Below are 19,028 nucleotides of genomic sequence, written 5' to 3'. Positions count from 1 at the left end.
TAATAATATGTATTTCCTTGAATTTAGGCTACACCTAGTGATATTTTCACATTTAGCTACTCACTACAGTAACTATAATTAAGGCTCCATTTTCTCTGCTTTCAGAGAAAGCCATGTTGCATTCTCCTCTAAAGCCTGGTGTCATGGTAAGGGTCACAGCAAGTCTTCTCTACCTCAACAATCACGTCAGTTTTGCTGCATGACGCAGATCATGCATCTCTTGACTTCCCATTGCTCAAGTCTGAATACATTTTTCTCCAGCTCTTGCTGGTGCATATTTAAGGCAACAATCTAATCAGCCGAAATTGATGCTGCTACATTTGCTTCTGGGGGAGTGTCCATCACAAATACTATGGCAGCTGGAGTGAACATGCCATGACCAAAGTCCACTAACAAGTTAACATGGATCAATGCCAGCTTTTCTGAAGTATACACAAGTCATCTTTACTGATGGCTGTTTACACATCCAGCCATGTTTGTTGATCCTGGTGCTTATCACAATTGGGCATTTTAAAGCTTTTTTGTTGTGCTAAGTATTTTTTATGATTAATCCTTAAATAAGGAACAGATCATTAGAGAATGTAAGAAAAAATGTCAACAAATGCACATATATTGATTTGAGGATTATTAATGAATTTTAGCCAGTTGATAGACATTTGCTGTAACAGTATATACGTAAATAGATGTATCTATAATTGAAGTTATTCATTTATATCAAGATTTGAAGAAGGTAATGATGTAATAGTTCTTAATAAGGGAAGACAGCAAATTTGCTCACAACATAGACCTATTCACATTTCAATAAATGTGAATAGACCTATGTGCATAGAACTATTCTCATATCAATATATTGATAAATATATCAATATATCTTAACTGTCTATCCAAAATAAGGTACTTCAACCTCAAAAATACTAATGATTTATACATTTGGGGTTTGTTCCCTGAGGTTTTTCCTTCCTCAATTGTTTTAAACAGTGATTGTCTTTATAAAGGTAACACGTCATGGTAGTGGTGGTTTAGTCACTTAGTCGTGTCCACCTCTAACAACCCAATAGACTATAGCCCATCAGGCTTCTCTGTCCATGGGATCTCCCAGGCAAAAATCCTGGAGTGGGTTGCCATTTCCTCCTCCAGGGGATCTTCCTGACCCAGGGATCGAACCACATCTCTTATGTCTCCTACATTGGCAGGCAGGTTGTTGACCACTTGCACTACCACCTGGGAAGCCCATAAATGTTAACAATCATCTTTAAACACAAGCTTACAGTTTTTATTAGAGTATAAAGTCTACTTGGAATTTCAAGTTGGATTGTGATTTCGGTATTAGTTCCAGGTTCAAAAACAAATTTCTCAAGTTCAACCTATAAAAATGTCTAGTAGCAAGATAGATTTTGTGCCATGAATACAAATTTCAGAGAATTCAAATAGAACAAAATGCATTTAACACTAAATCTATTTTGAATGTTACTCACCTTATATACAATAAGATGTTAATATCAGAGATATTAGAAATATCTTGAAAGTCATCATTACAAATATTAACCAATACTGAAGTAAATATTAATTCATAGTTGTATTGGCCATCAGAAATTTCCAGTATATAAAGGCTAAAATTGATTTCCCAAATTTCCAAGAACCATTAAATTTTCTTGAATTTTGAAAAAGAAGAATAGCTATTTTCTATAAAGAAATCCTTTAAACTTTCCAAAAGGTTGAGAATTAGGTCAATAAATTGACACATAAATAAATAAATGAATGGCTACCTGTTCGCACGTTATAGCCAAATCACTCTGGTAATAGAAATTGAGTAGGAAACATAGAGCCAGTCATGCTAAGACATTTTAAGAAATTCAGAAATCACTGTCTGACTTTAAATATCGTAGTGTCATCTCTAAATCATTTTTCCTGGGAATAAGGATATAGAGTTCTATTCAAAATGTTTATGGACTTCTGTGGTTTAGAGAAGAAAGCTTCAGAGATAAAAGTGTGTGTGTGTGTATGTTTAGTCTCTCAGTCGTCTCTGACTCTTTTCGACCCCATGGACTTAACTTTCCCCCATGGAGCCCGCCAGGCTCTTCTGTCCATGGAATTCTCCAGGCAAGAATACTGGAGTGGGTTGCCATTTCCTTCTCCATCAGAGATAAAGTCCTCCTATTATTATCTACTTATACATTTATTGATTACTGTAGGCAGCCAGAAGCGTTATTTAATCAACAGCTACTATGTGCCAGGCACCATTTGGCCCTGGATGTCACAACTTGTATAACCATCCCCCAAATACTATAAAGTCAGTGTTATTTTCAACTTCATCATATAAGAAAGCTGAAAATCAAAGAGGTTAATGATTGGCTCAAGGTTACATGATAATTAGGTATCTGTCAGTTTCAAAACTCATGTTTTTTGTACCTCTAGATACTCCAAGGGGAATACTTGTATAGTACTTTATCCTATGGAGCATAATTTCTCCCCACATGACACTGTCCTAGGATACTGAACATGTTTCTAAAAATAACCCCTTTGATCATACAGGCCTCCATCTGGTCTTTCTCCAGCTATTCCAAAGTCATTGTTTTCTGCGCTCAGCACCATATATCAAAAAGCCACTGCTGATGCTTTTTTTCTGCAGCTGGATGTTTGGGATAGAACGTTTTCCAAAGCAAATCCATTTCTCTGAGTGATTGATCTGAAATCTCTATTCCTCACTAAATGAAGCCACCCATGAAAAAAAATAGTAATAATTTGCATTTGAATTGTAAATTAGAAAATGCTACTAAATTCATGATCTTCTCTTTGATCACAACAACCTTGTGAGGTGAATAGGTAAATATTAGTCTCATTTATCCAATGAGAAAGGTTGAATTTTAGATACGAGATATGGGGACTTGCCCAAGGTCATAGAGATAGGACATGGCATCACTGAATTCCAAATCCAGTGCTCTTTCTGTTATCCCCAAATCCCTCCTATAGACAGCCTGTGTCTGCCTGAAATCCTTTGTAGAACGAGGATAAATAGATAATATTCTAAAGAAGAGAGAAGTAGAGAGGGAATATAATAGTCCTAGTCCAATGGGCATTGAAGTTGCCTCCCCCGTATCCAGCTCCCATTCCTTGGTAACCACCCAGTTCACTTGGACCCCATATGACTAAAGGGAAAATAATTTCAAGTCTGGCTTCAGACGCAGAATACTATTTGGCATAAAGCAAACATCCAGTTAGAGCTTTTGATCAGAAGAGGGCATATGAAAGAGTTCATAGGAAAGAAAGTCTTGTTCTCTCTCCTCCTGGATGGCATATGGTGCAGATGTGGAGCCTGGAACCATTGCAGCCATTTTGACACCATAAAAATAACCCTTTTCTGATGACTGTGTTAAGCTACTAAATCAAACAAATCTTGAATTCTACCCTACACATGATATGATTGACCAATCAAACTATCTATCTATCCATTCTTGTCCTAAAAAGATCTAAGGTAGACATAAGCTTATAAGAGCCATAAATTCCCTTTATTTTCAAGTCAGTTTGAATTGGGCTTTCCTTTACTTGCAACCAAATGCGTCCTCACTGATACATGCATGCATACATTTATACACTCTTGGGTAAAAATGAAGTACCCAGTGCTCAGTGACAGCTCCTAGTAAACTATCTCAATGCCACTGCTTCTGAAAACAAATAACTTGGAGCCTGGACCACTGCCTTTTGTCACTTTGCAGTTTGACAGCTGGGAGTAATTTGTGTCTTCTTCCTTTAAGCAGCTCTTTCCTCTGCTAATCTCTTATGGCACTAAAACAAAAGACATTTTCACCAAGGCAAAGTTAATTAGTACATTTAACACCTTCATTAGGAGTATTTGAGTCCAGCAAGGTGACAGGTGGAGCTGAAGGGAGCTGGGAATCAGGTATGATATTTTGACAATTAGTGACAAGAAGACTGATGTCTGGTAACTGAGGTCATTGAGTAATTAACTACAGTTGATAGCATCTCAGAGCTAATGAAATGGTATATGGGGGAAAAACTTGATAACATGTAAAGCACTGAACAAATGCAGAGAGATACTCTTAAGAATGGGCTTCCCTGATAGCTCAGTTGGCAAAGAATCTGCCTGCAATGCAGGAGACCCCAGTTTGATTCCTGGGCCAGCAAGATCCCTGGAGAAGGGATAGGCTACCCACTCCAGTATTCTTGGGCTTCCCATGTGTCTCAGCTGGTAAAGAATCCACCTGCAATGTGGGAGACCTGGGCTCGATCCCTAGGTTGGGAAGATCTCCTGGAGAAGGGAAAGGCTACCCACTCCAGTATTCTGGCCTAGAGAATTCCATGGACTGTATAGTCCATGGGGTCGCCAAGAGTCAGACACAACTGAGCGACTTTCACTTCACTCTTAAGAACAAATTTAATCACCATTATCATTGTCAATATGGCAGTTCCTAAGGGCATCAAAGGGCTTCCCAGGTGGTGCTAGTGGTAAAGAACACACCTGCCAATGCAGAAGACCTCAGAGATGCAGGTCCGATCCCTGGGTTGGGAAGATCCCTTGAAGGAGGGCACAGCAACCCACTGCAGTGTTCTTGCCTGGAGAATCCCATGGACAGAGGAGCCTGGGGGGCTATGGCCTGGGCTAAGTCGTGCCTGACTCTTTGCGACCCTATGGACTGTAGTCCGCCAGGCTACATACAGCAGGGCTGCAAAGAGACAGACGCAACTGAAACAACTTAGCACACACACACACACAAGGGCATAAAACATCGGGCAATGCATTTTTCATCTTTGTTTAAAAACAATATTAATGGGTCAGATAAGAAATTCTACATCAGCAGATGAATGGATAAGGAAGCTGTGGTACATATACACCATGGAATATTACTCAGCCGTTAAAAAGAATTGATTTGAATCAGTTCTAATGAGATGGATGAAACTGGAGCCCATTATACAGAGTGAAGTAAGCCAGAAAGATAAAGAACATTACAGCATACTAACACATATATATGGAATTTAGAAAGATGGTAATGATAACCCTATATGCAAAACAGAAAAAGAGACACAGAAGTACAGAACAGTCTTTTGAACTCTGTGGGAGAAGGTGAGGGTGGGATGTTTCGAAAGAGCAGCATGTATATTATCTATGGTGAAACAGATCACCAGCCCAGGTGGGATGCATGAGACAAGTGCTCGGGCCTGGTGCACTGGGAAGACCCAGAGGAATCGGGTGGAGAGGGAGGTGGAAGGGGGGATCGGGATGGGGAATACGTGTAACTCTATGGCTGATTCATATCAATGTACGACAAAACCCACTGAAATGTTGTGAAGTAATTAGCCTCCAACTAATAAAAAAAAATTTTTAAAAAAAGAAATTCTAGGCACAAGACAAGGAATATTATGAGACACTGAAGACTGCATTTCCCCAAATATGTTCTACTGAATAGTTAACTTCAAGAAAAAAAAATTATTCTTTGAGCGATAAATTTTGGGAAATGCTCCATTGTTTTCACCTGTCTAGAATGTATTTCTTTCTCCTAATAACAGTATCTTATCCCCACTACTAGTCTGTGTGGCTTCTGTGGTCCTAACCTCACTTCCCAGAACTATAGTGAACACAGGGCATAGACTAGCCGATTATTACATACCATTTCCCTGAACTTAGTTATTAACTAATGAATGAGCAAATGACCTCTGTCAGCTCAATGAGAGTCAGCCCTGGGACTTGTGTGGGAAGGATTAGAAACGAGATCCTCTGCTTCTACTTGGATTGTCAACCTGGTTTTAAAAAATGTAAAAAGTGATTATGTGGCCCCTGGCTGCTGTCTGCCACCCTTGAGTAGAGAGCTTGGCTGAGGAGGAAGCTAACGCTGAAACAAACAGAACTGAGAGATGCTGACAGACACCTCTTGATGTTCTCTCAGCACCTGGACCCAGCTATGCCTGAAGCCCCTAACTTTTCATTTAGAAGGGAAGACCGAAAAGGCCAGGCCACAGTCACATTCTCCATATTTCCCACTTAATGTTAGATCACAGCAAGCTAGCCAAACTGCTGGACACCAATTTCCCCTCACCCCTACCTATTCTTCATATACACACCCCATATTGGGCTCTATATTTTAAAAAATCTTAGTTTTACTCAGCAACTTGGTTGTAGACAGTTCTGTTTTTCCTCTTTTCCTTTATCACAAAGGCCCTACTTGGTCACCATGCAAGCAGTCAGCTCTTGAGAAATATCTATTAATACACGATCTTCGTTTAGTGAATTTTCCACAAGGCAGATATTCTGAAATTCTCTTTGAAAACTCATACATCAGATTCTACCACTAATTTGGTCAGAGTTTATTTGACTCATTCAACAAATGACTAATATCTATGACCTTCTTGAGCCCTATCTAATCAGCTCCCAATAAATGTTAGTCATTATAATTTTAACTTTTAAACTTCTTCTGGCTTTCTTGACTAGGTTGAAATCACCCTTCCCCCCCTCAAAAAAAATGTTGCTTTTTTTTTTTACTTGCATCTTCCCCATTTTGTTCAAATAAACAGCCCCACCAACAACTGTCCTAAACCCACCCAAGTCTCATCACAGAAGGCTTCAGGGCATAACAATCATTTTCACATCTCACATCACTAAGGTTATTTTACACTCTACACCCCCTCCCCCAGTATAAACACAATACATTCAACTTGGGATTTCTTTATCTTGTAATTCACTTACCCGACATGGAAGACCTAATTCTTGAAGTTTCATGATATTCCCTTGACTACAGACAGACTGTTCCCATAGTCAGAGGTGACATCACCTTCCTGAGTAGGGCAAACATTTTATTTTGCTGTCCTTCACATTGACTCTTTTTTTATGAAGATTCCTAACCAACGAAATATATTGGCATGTGTGAGGCAGCCCAAGTTTTATGCAGAGTTCTCTTAATAAAGAATCAGGGAGTTAAAACCACTTAAAGAATTCACAGGAGATGGGCAGTTACTTGTTAAACCAGCCATTGTTAGCATCTGCTCTGGACAAAACAATTAAAGTCTTGAAGCTATTGTGAGATGGGATTAAGTTTGCCTCATTTCCCATTATTGCTTAAAGTACTTCTTCTGATGATACATTAATTGGTACAAATGCCTGCTAGGCTAAGCGTAGTGGAAAGGGCAGCAGACGATTCAGCCAGGGTAGGGGACTTGAGGTGTGGAGAGTGGGTGGGAAGATGTTGGCCCTGTTACTGCATTGCCATCATCATCTGTGTCACCACGTCGCCACATCAGTAGGTAGAAAGCCCAGAGAACAGAAGGAAAACCTCAAGACTGGAAACACACCTCCTGAATGAAGCAAACTCATGTTTCTCATCAGGACAGGTTAAGGATAAAGGGAGCCATCCTTATTTCTCAAAACAGCGTTTTTATACATTACATCAGGACCTCCTTTTGATCACCATTTTAATAGATGCTCCAGCCTCTACTGAACATGGATATATAAACATACGGGCTTCCACGGTGGCTCAGTGGTAAAGAATCTGCCTGCAATTCAGGAGCTGCAGGAGACAGGGGTTCAGTCCCTGGGTTGGGAAGATCCCCTGGAGGAGGGCATGGCAACCCACTCCAGTATTCTTGCCTGGGAAATCCCATGGACAGAGGAGCCTGGCAGATTACAGTCCATAGGGTTGCAAAGAGAGTCGGACATGACTGAACAACTTAGCTTGCATATAAACATAGATCAAATTAAGAAAAAACTTCAAGAAACTTCAAGAAAAAACTTCTTGTGGAATTACACAAGGGTTGGCTAGATAATTAAAAGTGGGGCCTGCAGGCTCAGAACCTAGAAAGCCATGAGCTAGTGTCTGGTTCAGGACTTGATCCAAGAGGCCAAGTCATGTTTCAAGACCTGGATGTTCACTGGCAGTTGCTCCAAACCCCTTGGAGAAGGTGTCCCAAACCAAGTCGGACAGAGAGCTGACAGCCCGTGCCCAGAACGATTGGCCAACCTGAAGACAGAGGGCTGCAGGGATGGGATGACTGAATCCTCCAAGCAGGACATACTAATTCTTGCCTTGAATCATCTTGAAGGCATTCCTGGTACCTGATACAGACACTGAGACAAAAATGTTAATGCAAGGACAATTAAACACTAACATTTTGTGGAAGCAGCCAGTGAACTCTCCCTCCCTGGGGTTCTGAAAACTGACCTCTGTGGTTGAGGATTGAGGCCTTCTCTAGCTGGGACTGGGAAAAGACAGAGACTGCAGCTTCATTCCATTCCCTCAATTGTCTTATCACTTTCATCTAATGTACTAGAAGGCTTTATAAAGGCTTTGGTCTTCTTAAGAGCTTTAAGAAATGAGTAAATGGCATGAAATATTCTCATTTTCTAAAAGTCATTGAATTAAACAGGAGAAAGCTTACACACAGCAGGTGAATACATATCTTCAAAAGGCTGACAATAAAATAATCACTGTTTTACATGATGGATGCTTACTCAGAGGGTAGTGATTTGCCTGCCCATCTCATGAAGGGAATCTGCTGTGGACTTAATTGACCCACTACCAGTATAATCCATTCTCCGCTTGGCAGCAATAGCATGGGCTGCTGAGACTGGAGTAAGCTAACAATCCCATTAGTGCAAGCATCATTCCTCTCCCTCCAATTCTCTCTGGTGCTTATTGACATTTTTGTTCTGTATTCAAAGCTGTGGCTTGTGGTTGCTGCCTTGGCAGGCACTGCTTCTGTTAGCAATGTGACTTTTCCTATGGAAAAGTGACTGCAAAGACCACCCCTGGACCCACAGCCATCCCTACATTGCCTCTTGTTGCAGTGGGTCACTGGTCAGTGGCAATGGCAACAAAGAAGCCTGTTACCGTCTGGGGCCCGGGAGCCCTACTGGTGGGCCCAGGGACTGTTAATTCAGCAGAAGCTATTCAACCCTTACCAATGCTGCACTGAATATGGCTGCTCACCAGGCCCATTCTCCAGCTGTCCCCAGGAGAACCCCATGACTCCTGGTGTACTAAGTTGAGTCCATGGAAGAGCTGTTAGAGGAAAGCTGCTCCCATTCCCTCAATTTTCTGAAGAACAAATAGAGGCTCAGAACAAGACACCTCCAAGGATGAACTCAGGTAGGTAAAGGCACCTTATTACTGCAAATAACACTAAGACTAGCCATTGACATTGAGCAACTATGTGTTCTGGGCTCTTTATGTATGTTATTTCCAGTCTTCACCCAAACTCTGCAGTTAGGCATTACTATCCCCTTTTACAGGTTGGAATACTGAGTCTCAGAGAACTTGAACAATTCACCAAATACCACATCATTAATAAGCGGTTAAGTCTGGATACAAACCTAGGTCTGTCTGACTCCAGAGTCCCTGTCCCTTCCCACCTTGACCTGAATAGTACACGTGACAATTCTAGCCCCCATCACTATCAGGCTTCCAGAGCATGACTTCTCAACACTCACACTGACCTTAACCGTTACATCCTCCTTCAGGGCCTTTAGAAGAGGCTTGGTCTCTCCAGGCATACTGCATAACCTCATGTTGTAGCCAGTATGGAATCAGGACAACTCTGTTGTTTGTCTACACATGCCTATTACAGCCAAGGAATTCCAATGTCAGTGTGAACAAGGAGTCTATTCTTCAGGACCAATTCTGCCTTGCTTTGTGAGAGTGACTTTCTTAGACTTCCTGGGAGAGATTCTAGGCTTACAGTCTGGCATCGATCCTGGTTTACCCTCTGCATTGACCTTGACAAGTTATATAAGCCCTCTGAGCCTCTGTTTCCTTGACTGTGGAGCAGGCCAATAACAACCTGAATGTTATAAGGGAAAAATCATGTAAATATGATAGCATAGGGCCTACCCTTTAGTAGGCCCTAAAGAAATGATTGTTTCCTCTCCTTCCCCTGACTTCTTTTTTTCTCTACCCCTCTCTCTCCCAGTCACCATGGCCATTTTCCTTGACTTGGTCTGTCTCTTTTGATGCTCCTGCTATCACCACAGTTTCTGGCATCCTGAATTCCCTCTCCATTATATTGCCTATTCTTTCTGTATGATACAGAAGGACTTGGGGGTGGGGCGGGGGTGGGGAGGCCGCTAACAGTGGCCCCTTTGGCCTGGGAACATTGGATTTGTGAGATCCTGAGAAAAGAGAAAAGACTGAGATAATGAAATGAAGGATTGTTAGTGAAAAACTATTTATTTGACAGAGACTTTCAGTGTTCCCTCTATCTGATTGTACTCTTATTCCAAGAAGATGGGAGTCTTCTTCTCCACTCCTGGCTTGCAATTGCAGTTGAGTGGGTCCATGCTCTGGCTAATTGGGTTGTGGGCAATAGTGACATGCATCACTTTCAAGCCAGAGCATTTAGTTGCTGGTGCAAGGTCCTCCAGCTTTGGCTCTACCTGCCAAAGTCAGCTCTGAAGTATCTTGTTGAGATGGGGCATCATAAGATGGTATAAAGAGACTTATGTGGAGCAAAACCCATAGTAATCCACAACAGAGACAATGTGAACAATAATAATGTGACTTAATGAGACATAATGTCAACAATTGTTATTTTAAGCTACTGAGAGTTTGTGCATGTCTGTTACCACAGAATAACCTATAAAACACAGCAATCCAAACCTTGACTTTCATGCCATAGCCCTTTGAAAAACAATTCTGGGGGGCTCTAGCAGCAAGTCAGTGACCATACAGATCTTTTGGGAAAGAACAATAGACTGAGAACCTGGAAGCCTAAGAAAATGAGTTTTAGACTTGGTTCATCTACTAACTAACTATTGGATCTCAGGTTATTTATAACCTCTAACTCCTTACTTTTCTCATCTATAAATTAAAAGCTGTCATCTTCTAAAATGTGGGACACATACCATCACTGGTACTTTGGATCCTTGCCACTCAAAAGAGTGATCCAACAACTAGAAGCACCGGCATCACTGAAATTGTGTTAGAAATGCAAGTCCTTGGGTCCAACCCCAGAACTACTGAATTCAATTCAGCATTTTTAACAAGCTCCCCATTTGATTGCCATGCATGCTAAAATTGGGAGAAATGCTGATTTAAATAGGGCTTCCCAGGTGGTGCTAGTGGTAAAGAACCTACCTGCCAGTGCAGGAGACATAAGAGATGTGGATTCAATCCCTGGATCGGAAAGATCCCCTGGAGGAGGGCATGGTAACCCACTCCAGTGTTCTTGTCTGGAGAATCCCATGGACAGAGGAGCCAGGAGGGCTGTGGTCCATAAGGTCTCAAAGAATCAGACACGACTGAAGAGGCATAGCACGCATGCAAGGCTCAGTACTAAATCACCTATCATCACACAGTGAGAAAATTATTCTTTTCCATTTGTCCTTCAGTGTTTCTGATTACTTCATGGAGAAAGCCTCAGTTTGATGCCAATATGTCTTTAACACCTCTTTAACAGTTGCTTTCTTTTTTTAATAATGAGAAAGCAAACCTCAGATTCCTGGGCAGGCAATAGTATTTACTTGACTATAATAACATCATTTTATTTTTACTGTGCTTATTTAAATAATTATCTTGTACATATGGCAACAGATACCCCTTTTCTACTTAAACCAGTGACAGAAACCTCTTTAAAATTAATTAAGTGTAAAAGTGAGTGTATTTAAAGAAAACATATAATAAATGGGAAGAAGTGTTTGCTTTAATACTTCCTTCCATGTCAAGGAATTCCACTGTTTTAGCATTTCTGACTTCTTTCCACAGCTTCATCATTAAGGAACTTTATTCATACTGCATGCAGTGGGATGGGGAAAGTTGCTGTACCTCACTGTAAATTTGGGAGGAATGAAATGAACATGTTCAAGTCAGCATCCCCCTTCTTCCTCTTGGAACTGAGATACACAGAGGATAGTTACTCACAGATAATTGCTTATAAATTCCCAGTCCAATTGGTAGAATCCTAGCAGCAAGTTATTTGTTTAGTATATATTTATTGTGTGCCCTGTAGTAGTTGGGTTCTGGGTCTATCTTTTCTTCTTTTTCTGCACAGTAAGCAACCTCTCCATTCAGAAGGTTCTTGACCAGCCTCTGGCCAGGCTGTCACAGTGCTTTTGATTTCTCAGCCTCTGAATCTCTTAAAGGCAGAAGTCAGGGGGGCATTGATGAGTTTGTGGTCCTTTTAGAAGAAAGCGTCAACTATTCATCACCATGAATCATGAGACAAAAAGATGTAATGGTTGTTAAAGCATCTGGTCAATCTCCTGGTGGCCTAATCATAATCCATCCATGTGGGTCAATCATGAAGGTTTTAGTGATTACCCTGCTAATGATGTAGACTTTTGGCAAAAGTCCTCGGGTAAGAGGGCACTGGAAAATGTACATTTTCATTCCAATCTCAAAGAAGGGTAATGCCAAAGAATGTTCAAAATACTGCACAATTGCACTCATTTCACATGCTAGCAAAGTAACGCTCAAAATCCTCAAAGCTAGGCTTCAACAGTACATGAACCAAAAACTTCCAGACGTACAAGATGGATTTAGAAAAGGCAGAGGAACCAGAGATCAAATTGTCAACATCTGTTGGATCATAGAAAAAACAAGAGATTTCCAGAAAAGCATCTACTTCTGCTTCATTGACTATGCTAAAGTCTTTGACTATGTGGATCACAAGAAATTGTGGAAAATTCTTCAAGAGATGGGAATACCAGACCACCTTACCTGCCTCCTGAGAAACCTGTATGCAGGACAAAAAGGAACATTTAGAATCAGACATGGAACAACAGACTAGGTCAAAATTGGGAAAGGAGTAGTCAAGGCTGTACATTTTCACCCTGCTTATTTAACTTATATACAGAGTACATCATGCAAAATGTCAGGCTGGATGAAGCACAAGATGGAATCAAGATTGCTGGGAGAAGTATCAACAACCTCAGACATGCAGATGACACCATCCTTATGGTAGAAAGTGAAGAAAACTAAAGAGCCTTTGAATGAAGATGAAAGAGGAGAGTGAAAAAGCTGGCTTAAAACTCAACATTCAAAAAATTAAGATCATGGCATCTGGTCCCATCACTTCATGGCAAATAGATGGGGAAACAATGGAAACAGTGACAGACTTTATTTTCTTGGGCTCCAAAATCACTGCAGATGGTGACTGCAACCATGAAATTAAAAGACACTTGCTCCTTGGAAGAAAAGCTATGACAAATTTAGACAGCACATTAAAAAGCAGAGACATTACTTTGCCAACAAAGGTCCATATAGTCAAAGCTATGGTTTTGCCAGTAGTCATGTAAATGTGCAAGAATTGGGCCATAAATAAGGCTGAATGCCAAAGAATTGATGCTTTCAAACTGTGGTGTTGGAGAAGACTCTTTTGAGAGTGACAGTCCCTTGGACTGCAAGGAGATTAAACCAGTCAATCCTAAAGGAAAATCAATCCTGAATATTCACTAGAATGACTGATGCTGAAGCTGAAACTCCAATACTTTGGCCACCTGATGCAAAGAGTCGACTTATTGGAAAAGACCCTGATGCTGAGAAAGATTGAAGGCAGGAGGAGAAGGGGATGACAGAGGATGAGATGGTTGGATGGCATCACCAACTCAGTGGACATGAGTTGAGCAAGCTCTGGGAGATGGTGAAGGACAAGGAAGCCTGACGTGCTGCAGTCCATGGGGCTGCAAAGAGTCAGACACGACTGAGAAGCTGAACAACAGAGGGCACTGCCCTTTCCTTGGAAAGTAGTAACGTGTATGTCTAGGCCCCTGCATTTGCTTTCGTCAGTTCTCCACCACTCAACTAAAGTGGTGTCCTCACTCCTTGTATATCACTGTATTTCTTTTTTTTTTTTTTCACCATGGTTCTTTTCTCCACCTCTTTGTTTACTTGATTAGGGTCTGACTCCCTCTACTAAACTGTAAGCTCAAGGAGAACAGGAGCCATTTCTGTGCAGTGTGTGGCTATATCTCAAGTGTCTAGAACACACTGAATAAATGAATAAATAAATGAATAAACAGTCCCATATTCCAATTGTTAGAAAAAGAAAAATAGAATGTGTACTTTCTAGATGTAATTAGTAGTCAATCTGTAGTATCTTTGCTTAACCCTGGAACTGAGATATGCATCAATTGTTCCTGCTGTGTGTGGCTCTAAATGTTCTGCTACTCTTTTATCTACTGCATTTCTATTCATTGGTTCATTAATGCTTGGCCTACAGCTAGAAAGTGTCTGCAGCGACTCATAAATGCAACAGTCAACAGGTAAAAGATAAGACCTTGTAAGTAAAGGAGTATGACCCAAGGGAAACCTTATCAGGAAATCATTGTTAAGGTGTAACTTTCAATTACAATCAATGCAAGGTTTGTCCCCCAAGCTTCCTTTTTCTGTTCTGTGCTGAGAAAGGTGACTTGAACATTGAAAACATGCTTGAAAAAATTATTCAGAGTCCCAGGGCAATTTCTGGTAAAACTGTCCAAATTTTTCTAAAATTTATACTCATCCAAGTAACTGCTCATAAAGGTACCATTTTTGAGGCAAAATTAAATTATTTCACGCTAATTCTTCCATTTCTCATGCTTCCTCACGACAACCCAGAAGTAGAGGAGACAGAGGTAGCATTTTACCTAGCCTGGACAACTTTTTTTTAACGATATATATAGGAGCATGAGTTGGCACCTTCTGGTCTTTTGGTGTCCCTAAATATAAAGAGGTCCCAACTGACACCTTCTGAAGAATATTTTTAAAAAGAAAATCAGCAAAGTGGACTCGAATTTGCTTACAAATGGGAAAACTCCTCAGGAGTTCCTGGTTTGTGTAAAGATGTCATTGGGTTTATTGGCAGTGAACTGGAGACTCATATCACTCAAGGGGCTCTAGACTAACCAGAAATTGCTCCTGGATGCTGAATATTCTTGCTTTGAAGTCAAATTCATTTTGAATTTCTAACCCAAATGAGTTTTACCTGGGAAAGGCAGAAGAGTGTAAAGCTGCTGTCCTGAAATATAAGCACAAACTTAATCTCAATTATGAAATACTCATAACCACTGTGACTGTGGCTGGTATCATTCTAAAAATTAAAAGTCATGAAAAAATTCAATTAATTCAGAAATCCATCACAGAAGACACTGAAAATGAAAATATAATGCTCAAAACACTATACCCCTTAAATTTCATGCACACACACACACACACACACACTTACAGAAAAATACTGACACTTTAGTTGTTGCCCATTCCATGATAAATCCCAACTTCCTACCCCTTCATGCCCATAATTCATCTGGACTAGAATAAATTCAGGGTTTTCTTCAGTCTGTAATGTCAATAATTCACATTTATTCACTTTGGACATTTAATGGTATGGCTTCTCATACATTATCCTCCATTTGAACCAGCTCATGGAGAAGGCAGACAAACATTCTATTCCCATTGTAAAGCTGAAACTCGAAGAGCTTGAGTGATTTGCCAAAGATCATATGATAAGTAAATGGCAGAGCCTGTATTTGGAGAAGGAATCAGCAACCCACTCCAGTATTCTTGCCTGGAGAAACCCATGATCAGAGGAGCCTACAGTCCTCTGGGGTCGCAAGAGTCATACACGACTTGGCAACTAAACCACCACCACCACCAGAGCCTGTATTAAGATGCCAAACTTCTGATTCTTTAACTCTATGCCTTTCCTGCAAGTTTCACAGCTTCTTGGGTATCCTAGAAGATCTGATATACCCTGCATAAGCTCAAATGAAGGAGATATCTCAATATTTAAGACCTGGATGCTGGTCCAAGGCAGCAATAAACTTAAGCTAGGTAGACTTTCCCAGACTGTCCTGGCACTGATCAGCCATTTTTCTGGGGAGAACCCAGGTCCTCTAGCTAGAACCCACAATCTAAAGGTACATTTGACTGCTCCATGCTAGGAAAGAAGTGTCAGACAGCCAACATTCTTCTCAATCAGAAGCCCAGTGAATGTGTTTCCAAGGATGGGGAGTTATATCTCATTAGCTCCCACATATTTTGAAGACCTGGACCAAAGATGCAAGATTATGTAGGTACTGTCCATCTAAAGCAGTCTTTTCAATGCATATTAAATAATTCATTCTCTGATAAGGCAAACATGCTTCGGTTTGTACTACATAGTCCTCATCCTTTTGAGACATAACATAGTTCTCAACAAAACCAATGAAAAAATATAAGCCCAGTAAATTGCTTTCCTCCTTTCATATATTATCTGTCAAGTCTGAATGCACAGATACCCCCTTCTAAGTTTACAAAAGATACTTCCATTCTACTGGTGCAAATCACAATCTCCTTGTTTCTGAAATTTATTTTAACAGAGATGGGGGAAGGATCCCCATTTATTGAGTTCTAAATATGTTAGGCAATTTTAAGAATATTACCATTTTAAATTCTCATAATAGTTCTTAAGGGGTCATTTCACAGATGAAAGAAGAAAGGCTAACATAAGTTAGATACTCCCAAGGGTATCTATTTTTGGTATTGATGGAACAAAATTCCTCCTCAATCTTCAAATCTCAAAGCCTCAATCTTTTCGACTCATAAGATGTTGAGAACCCAAAGATAAACTTGATCTATTGGAGAAAGAGGTAGGTCTTGTCTTTTTTTAGGAGGGGAGGGGAAATCAATCTCTCCCATCCTTTCCTTTCAGTAACGCTGAGGGAGGTGGAAGACATTTAAGAGCAGCAAGGGCTCGGTGAAGAAGGGGGAAGCTTCCAGAGGGCAGGAACCAGGTCTGGGTAGCCAGCTTTGTCCAATGTCAAGTCCAGCAGAGGTGGAGCTTCTCGCAGAAGCTGTGAGTTTGCAACACATCAACACTGCAGAGTCCTGCCTGGTCGTCTCCCAGGGCGGAGAGCAGCCCGCATCTCTTCCCCTCAGCCTCACATAGCAGGAGGTACTGGAAGCAGCACCTGGAGGCTTAATAGGCCAGGCAGGAGTTGAGAGCGGCAAATAGCAGAGTGTGTGTGTGTGTGTGTGTGTGTGTGTGTGTGTGTGTGTGTGTGGGCTGGGGGTGGGGGCGTCTGGTGAGAGGCTTCTGCTCAATAATGTAAGGGGTTGGGCAGCCCACGTGACTCCAGGAAGGCGGAGACAGGCTAGCTGGAGGGAGGACTGACAGGCCGCGGGGAGGGGTGCAGGATAGAGGGGCAATCTGAATAATTGAGGAGCTGTTCGGCAGCGGCGGCTGCCTCCTGCTTTCCTTTGCCTCCACCACCCCGCATCACCGAAGAGACAAACCTGGCGCTGTAAGTGGGACCGCCAGCCATCCGCCCCGGCAGCCAGTTCATCACCTCCAGCCCTCCGGTGAGTGAACGTCCCCCTTTCGCTGTAGTCTGTCCCCCTCCGTGGCCCCTGCATCCCAGCTGGAAAACGGGATGATCACCTCTTGTTGAATGAACCAGGGAGCCGGAGCCACCCGGAGCGGGTAAGCAGGAACATGGCGCGGAGGCTGAGGGCGCCCTCCGGGAAGGGGTCTCCTAGAAGGAAGGACGGAGCCGGTCCGGGGTCTCTCCGGCTCTGGCCCGGAATGGGGCCTGGACGGCATCCAGGGTCGGGGGACGCCGGGCTCCAACTCGCGGGGCTGCCAGGCAGGTCCGGCCCGCGGGAGCTAGAGGCGGAGGAGGGAGCCGCGAGCAGCGTCCGGGCCGCCAGGTCTCCACTGCCGCCGGGCCCGTCCTGTCCCCCCAGTGCCTGGGCACGCACCTTGGCTCGCGCAGCTGGGTTTTCTCGGCCTCTGAAAGAGTCCAACGAGAGAAAGATGCTTTTCCGGCCGAAGCCCGAAGGACGGGCGGGAGCAATGTCTGCCCTTTTACATTAGAGCAAACTCTTCAAAGGGACTCTGTCTGAGCCAGGTGACCTGACAAGGCCATGCGCTCGCGGGGGCATCTGTCCCCAGAGACCGGTGACACAGCGGGGGCGACGAGGAGGACGTGATGGGTGAGGTGTCAGGGAAGATCCCTGGGGAGAGGACTCTCACACTCACACCTAAGTCAGAGCCCGCCCCACTTCCCCATCCCAAAGCACATCAGTGCCCTGAGAATCCAAAGGGCCAGAGCAGGGCAGTGTAGCCTCGCCGGAGGTAGCCACAACCTCCTTCTAGCTCTTGAGTCAACCCCCGACCCCGACCCCCACACACACATGTATTTTGTATTGTGATTGAAAAGTAAGACAGAAGTCGCCGAGTGACTGGAAGTAAAGGTGGAGAAAAGGTGCAGGAATGCTGGAAAAATAGAGCCCTCACCGGCTCCCAGCACTCCCCACCCCACCGCCTATGCTGACCTCGGTTCTTGTGGGTCTTCAAACCGAGAGGCGAAAAGAAACCGGCTCTTGGGAGGTATTCTCACCATAGTGGCAGGGCCGGTCACTGGCCAGAGTTCACCAAGAAACACAGAAGGATAACCCACCTCCCCTCCCCCAACCCCACTCCGACCGGAGCCCCCTCCTGGAAGGGGTTCGGGAGAATGCCAGGGGCAGGATAGCTGCAGTCGCGTGAGTGGGCCACAGACAGGATGGCGGGGCGGGCGCTGTCCGCGGTGCTGAAAGTTCTCCAAGGCGGCGAGATACCACCGCCAAGGGACTGGAGGTTCACTGCTTGCCAACATTTTTTCTCCAAAGCAGAAACTGTGTTAGAACCTCGTAAAGGAAGTCAAGTGGAGCAAGTGACCTAGAGAGAGGGGTAAAGGTGCTATGCATTCCCCGTTTCTCTGCCTTCCCACCCCCTCACCCCTGGAATCCACTTGGAAGCAGGTTTTCCCCAGTGCTGGGTTGAGGAGCAAGGAGCGGGTGTCACTCCAGAATCCAGCTTTGCTAACTTGAATGGGAAAGAATGTGGTGCCTCATTCTGTTTTCTCTGCCTGCGCTGTGAATCTTCCTGTTGGTGAAGTGCTGGAAACACAGTTAGGGTTGTTGTTCTGATAAACATTACTGTGGCTTTCAAGAACCAGAGAACTGTAAGGCTGCACAAAGGAAGAGGCTTCATTAACGGAGAGACTAACTAGGCTTTCTATTCCTGGCTGAGGTTTTTTCTCTCTTCAGCACCCTTCTCTCTCCACCACGCGTTATCTACAATGTAAATTT

The 19,028-nt window shown here is 42.8% G+C and overlaps 1 protein-coding gene and 1 long non-coding RNA gene across 2 annotated transcripts in view; one reads left to right on the top strand and one right to left on the bottom strand.

Moving 5' to 3' along the window:
* LOC133073893 (uncharacterized) overlaps positions 1–19,028 on the bottom strand; it is a 72,478-nt gene that overhangs the window by 36,131 nt on the left and 17,319 nt on the right. The gene's annotated exons all lie outside the window — the stretch shown is intronic.
* Positions 17,189–19,028, top strand: part of SLC7A14 (solute carrier family 7 member 14) — a 108,881-nt gene continuing 107,041 nt past the window's right edge. Inside the window, exon 1 of the mRNA XM_061167878.1 lies at positions 17,189–17,255. The gene's annotated coding sequence lies outside the window, so the exon portion shown is untranslated. The remainder of the gene's footprint in view (positions 17,256–19,028) is intronic.

Source organism: Dama dama, chromosome 19, assembly GCF_033118175.1.
Source record: "Dama dama isolate Ldn47 chromosome 19, ASM3311817v1, whole genome shotgun sequence".
NCBI classification, from domain to species: Eukaryota; Metazoa; Chordata; class Mammalia; order Artiodactyla; family Cervidae; genus Dama; species Dama dama.
Note: the sequence above shows the minus strand (reverse complement) of the source record. Positions and strands in the feature narration are given on the sequence as shown.